Here is a 6,217-nt window from a genome sequence, read left to right as displayed (position 1 = left end):
CTCATCCTATTTCTTATTGACCCATGTTCATAAATATTTATATTGGGTCACACGATCAATTGGTTCGCATTTAATAACAACATTTGTACCTATTAGGTGTCGTTATTTTTGATACCTACTTGTTGCGGTTCATTTAAAACTATACAGATTGATGGGTTACATGTAAATTGTACGTATTATATTTCACCGTAGTACCTACAGTTCGCCGTGAGCTTTCTTATCGGAAAGATCGAGATAAAGAGAGAAAGAAGAGATCGTTTGCTATACGGTACGGTCATCTATATTGGCACCGAGATGAAAAAAAAATACGCGGTGTTGACAATAATGTTCCAATTTTATTAGATTCAATATGAACATTAATCCATTTTCATAGCCGATTTTGGCAAAATTCAAATTCAATAGTGAAAACCTAACCTAACAAATAATCCAGTATATCGGCTATTACCAAAATTTGTTTGCCGCTGGCTTTCTGTAAAGTATAAACCATAGAGGTATTAAATAAAAAGAAGTGCTAAGAAATCGGCTTTCTCATACAACTGAATGAAGCAGGCCAACAATATCCGACAACTTACGAGAAATAGCGACGCGATAAAAAAAAATGCAGGGCATCACTGAGAATTTACTTTGTTCATTATAACGTACCCATATAATATACTGTTAACGTGGAAATTTTGCCAAAAATTGATTACCAGCCTGCCTCACCATACTTTTTCACCATACTTGCCTGCTTCACCATACTTTCATATAACCAGACGCCCCTAGGTATAAACCGACAAGAACCGTGTTTTATTTAGACATTAATTTAATCTCAGTACTATACGGCCCAAAGAGGTTGGACGGTCTTTAATATACGTCCATAATAATATATTTCCGATACACACAACACTTCACTGTGAAGTGTAATACGGCGAACTGCTTACGTACAAATTTCCGGACACGAGATTGATGATCTCTTTACAATAATAAATGAATCGGTAAAATTTTGAAATACTGGTCGTACCAAAAATCAATGCATGAAATATTTTTTCCACTAGGCCACTAAGCCATACAATCAAAATGAGATAATAAAAAAAACATCGATTCGTTTTCGTTGAGCTACCACCTGATTCAGCGAACAATGCAGGTCAACTCGTGCATTTTGACTTGTTAATTGTTACAATATGTAAATAACCACAAGTGAGTGACAAAATAATATAATTTCAAGGCTTCAATTGATTACCAAGTGGCTCCCACGTATAGTACCTATAAGTTACGATGGTCTACGTCATAAAGAAAGCGAATCGGCTCCATCCTTATGGTGGTATCTGTTCCTGGAAAATTTTGCAATATTTCATACCTACGCTCCTTGCTTTGAAATCGAGTACAAGGAAATACTGCAAACTTGTTTTATGATGTAATAATTAGTGTCAATACTCGATAAATCTAGAACACTAGATCAATAACATGTAGGATTATATTTTAATATTGTTACCATGGCCTTATATTGTTAAACCACCAGAGCTGGATGTCGGGATATTTCATAGGGATAAAAGGGCTGTAGGGACCTCGAATCCCGAAAATTAAATTGAACAAAAAATTCATGACAAAATCCCGAGGATGCGCGCAAATGAATTTTATGGCTGCAAGATTTCTACAGGATTAGGTACATCATGGCCCCCACAAAGGGGGGGGGTGACAGGGCTCAGGAGGGGCCCGTCATAGTGGGTCAACCAGATAAGTGACATAAGTACACATCACAAATTGACCCTAGTAGTAAAAAAGTCGCCTGCGATGCTAATTTACTTAAAAAGTTAATGTTGATTATGATTTAAAAAAAATTAGTTTGCGATGCCATTTTGATGTGTGTGTGGATGTATTAAAAAATACTAAAAATTGCTGAAAATATACTAAATACTACTTTTAATTTGACCTCGAATACCATTTGGAAAACGTTACTGTAAAGCGCCATACTGTCATTAATCTTAGTGATAGGTAGGGGGGTGCAACCAAAGATCCTGGCATGGGGGCCCGCTTCAGGGTGTGAGGTACATGCTTAGTTATTTTTAATAAACCATCATTATCGATGTCTAAATTTAAAATAAAGTTTATTAAAAAAGACATACACAATATCATATTTGTCATTTTTCGAACACAGGTAATTTAAACTCCCGAACTATGTGTATCGAAGTCACAAAATGAATAACCGCAAGGAAAATGATCTATTTCTCATTTCAATCATTTCATAATTCCGGGAATGTACCTACACAGAAAAATGCGAATAATCAAGACCTGAACAAAAACAATGCATAAGTGCGAGTGAGAAAGTATTCGGTACCCTTATAATCTCTGCGACACGCGCTAGAGTAAGATAAAAGGTTTACAGATGTGTGAGATGATTTGCTGTGGTGTCGCCGCCAAATCTTAGTATGTTGCTTAACTAAGCGTCGATAACCTGCGAATGCGTGTTGCTAAAATTGATATTTTTTGTGTTAAACATAAAGTCAATGGTAAATATTTTTAGTTAATTAAGTAGAAACGATGGTTCTGTGTGTTGTATTAAAATGTGGTAGCCGTACTGATAAGCAAGAAGATGATATTACGTTTCATAGGTAAGTTGATACATGTTCGTGATAATTTATTTGTATATTATTATATATTTTAATATCAGTGACCTAGTGTTTCTTTAAAATAACTTAAATTATAGATATCTTTACCTAATGGTTGCATTTTGACCGCTTAAAAATACTATATAACGTAAAAAATAGAAAATTATATTTTAATTCTGAGCGTCTAGTGCGATCATTTTGGGCGAGCACTAGCGAAATAGTCTATGGTCTCGAACATTTGTGTACGAATGCGTTCACTCGCCCACAAACCAAACGCACGGCACGCAGCTTCATTTAGCAATGCAATAGGTGGCGTCTAGATGTATCTATAGCAGGGGAGGGCAAACTGCGGCCCGCGGGCCGCATGTGGCCCGCCGGGTATTTTTTTGCGGCCCGCCATCATTAATTGTACTTCTTATTACGAATAACTTTTTTATAATTTTTTTAAAAAAACATTGACAATAGATTTGAATTTGAAGAATTTGCTGTTTCGTAAATGTATTAGCTCAGTATGTCTTCCTTGCGTCTCGTCTCACACTATGTAATGACTATTTTCTACGATGAACATCGATTTCAATAGATATTGATAGTGTACCGACAGAGCTACTACTTGAGATTATTGATCTACTTTGTGACACTGATTTAAGAGAATTGCATCGTCGTGAAGAAATCTCCAAATTTTACAATGCCCTTAATTCAGACAAATTCGACCGACTTAAACATTATTACAAGAAAAATGTTCATTATTTTTTAATCAACCTATATATGTGAACAAACATTTTCGATCATGAACCTCAATAAAAATTATTTACGATCAAATATCTCCGATGCCCATTTACAAGCAGTTTTGAGAATATCAACTACAAAATTAACACCTGAATTTAAAAAAAAATGTTCAAAAATGCACAACAGTTTCATTCTTCTCATTTTTTTTGTAATGTTTATTTTTCGTGATAATAAATAGTGTATATCTAAAAATGGAATTCTTGAATTTGGCCCTCCATCCAAAAAGTTTTCCTCCCCCTGATCTATAGTCTAAGCGAATAATACAACATTTGAGAGGAGATTCCGTGCATACTGCATACAGTAAGTAAGTGAGTTTCGCCTGCGGTACTGACGAAGTATACTGATACTAATCATTATTTTATTGACGAGTAGAGGAAGGACATATTATTCGGAAGACTCTGTTATCATTCTACCTGCATCAAAAATTTAATTCCATGCATCCGTTTAAGTTATTCACGCAGTATTTTATGGAGGTAAATACTGTAGCTTATCGATGGCGAATACCGAGCTAACAGTAGAGCGCAAAGTCCACACGAAGAGACGTGGCGAGGTGTGAAGGTCGCAATAAAATAATCGGTATATTCTCAGAGGGAAGAGTACTGTGGGAAGACAGGTGTAGGAGCCAGGAAAGCGTTGAAGGTAATATTTATAATTAAATGTCAACTTGGTATTTTGACATATGAGGAGAGAAATTAAAAAATGGAACGCGCTTAGTCGCTGGAAATATTATAATATCTATCAAATTATTAAAATTATTTGAATGATAAAAAAAATAACACCCTTTTTGGACCACCAAATGTGGGGGCGGGGCTTACGATCCCTTTGAATGTAAATCCGCCCCTGCTTCTCACGTTGTGCGTAACATTAGGATTAACGCCTTCGATGTAATGTAATACTAATTATTAATGAAATAACATTTCTTTCTCTTGCGTCATCGTTGTGAAAGAAGAAGAAAAAATAAAGAAGAAAAACAATGTTTTTCATTTTATTAAAAATATATTCATACAACATAAATTATTAATGAACGTTGCATCATAAAGGTGGCGAAGAAAACCTTCTAGGTACCTAGTTAAATTATTTTGTTGCATTTTAATGACATTCACGAATGGATCTGTCATACTTATTATACTGTCGACGTAGATGCATGATTATTCAATTAGCAAGCTTTGCGTATGAGCGCATCTATTCTATACACAAGTCTACCATAGGCCGCTATCGGCAGCTATCGAGGGTACTTTTCAATTCTTTGTATCGAAGTATTAGCACTTATTATAACAATTACAATAAGTTAGCCGTCTAAACAGTCAAAACTGTCTATATCGCTCTACAATTTAACACAGCCAAGAGATGTGCTGTTAAAATGTATCACTTATTGTAACAATAATAAATTACAACTAACTTATTGTAATTGTTACAATAAGTGCTAATACTTCGATACAAAAATGAAAGACTCGTTAGCTGCCGATTGTGGCCTACAGCAGTCTTGTGTATAGAATAGATGCGCTGATACATTTATTATATTTTCTGTACTAAATCCAAACTAATCGTGATTGTATTATTATTATTATTAATATTCTTTACTGTTCTTCCTGACAGGAGGTGATAATCAAGTAAGTAATTATGGAATAAGTATAAAAGTCAGTGGTGAGGGGTGGAGGTAGGATGTTAAGATTTGACATAAATAGTGCACACAAAACTTTGTCAGTCATACTTATTTGTTTTCATTGAACTATACAATTTGCAGATGGTGCTGGTTAGTTTTTAAAATTCAATTAAACCATCCCTAAACCAAATTGTAACAGTTTAGGTATGCTGTATGCATCCTTTTCAGTCACTTTCATACATTCTACATAAATGGTATTGTTTTTTTTTAATTGATTAAACTCTGCCTATACAAAACCATAATCGATAAAAAATATTCTTCTTTCTATAAAATATCCAAAATTATTTATGGTTTAATTTTAAATATTTTATAGAAAGACGAATATTTTTTGATTATTATCTACTATGGTTTGGATTAGGCATTGTTTAATTAAATTTTACAAACTAACAAACACTATCTACACCTTGTAGTATTAGTTCAATGAAAACAAATACATTTTATTGACAACGTTTAGTGTGCACTATTTATGTCAGACCTTAACATTAGTCATTTTAGAATGAAATTTACGTTGACTTTTTTATTCGTTATCATTCAACGAAGCTCTACTTCTCCGCCCCTATCCAAGCTGCGCCCGGGGCAGTTGCTCCGCTCCAGCAGCCCTTGTTACACCTCTGGTACTGAAATATGCACATACGTGTTTACGATGTCAGTGCTTTCTGACCAGGTAACTCAGAAATAATGGGAACTGAAATACCTAACGGGTAAGGCGATAGCAGGTAACCGACTCGAGTAAGGAAGAATCCGGGTTAAACTTACACACGTGTCAAGAATACGTTGTACGTCGAATACTGAAAACTGCTCTCGGTTTATGCATTTACGCTCATTTAATGTTGGTGTGTTACACACACTATTGCACGTGCGTAATGCGTGCTTCATTTTCGTAGGACACTCACACATTCAAAAACCCTGCATCAACACGCGGCGTATTGAATATAGCCTATCGGTATTCTATTTATTATCTGTTTGTGTTTCTGACATTGAGAGCTCCTACTGCGACTGAAGGAAACCACTATAAATACTCGCAATATACGTAAACCAACCACTGTTGAGGTTGGGTGAGATTGTGTAATATTAAATTTCCACCCTTGACGTACGCCTTTCACTCAGGGGCCCTGAGTTCGATTTTCAGTGAAGTCAAAATATATATAATATTACTATATATGTGTGATTTTCACAAAGACTG

This window comes from Rhyacophila brunnea, unplaced genomic scaffold (assembly GCF_057557595.1).
Source record: "Rhyacophila brunnea isolate RB1 unplaced genomic scaffold, BYU_Rbru_1.0 scaffold_18, whole genome shotgun sequence".
In the NCBI taxonomy this organism is placed as follows: Eukaryota; Metazoa; Arthropoda; class Insecta; order Trichoptera; family Rhyacophilidae; genus Rhyacophila; species Rhyacophila brunnea.
The sequence above is the reverse complement of the archived record's forward strand: the minus strand, read 5'-3'. Positions refer to the sequence as shown.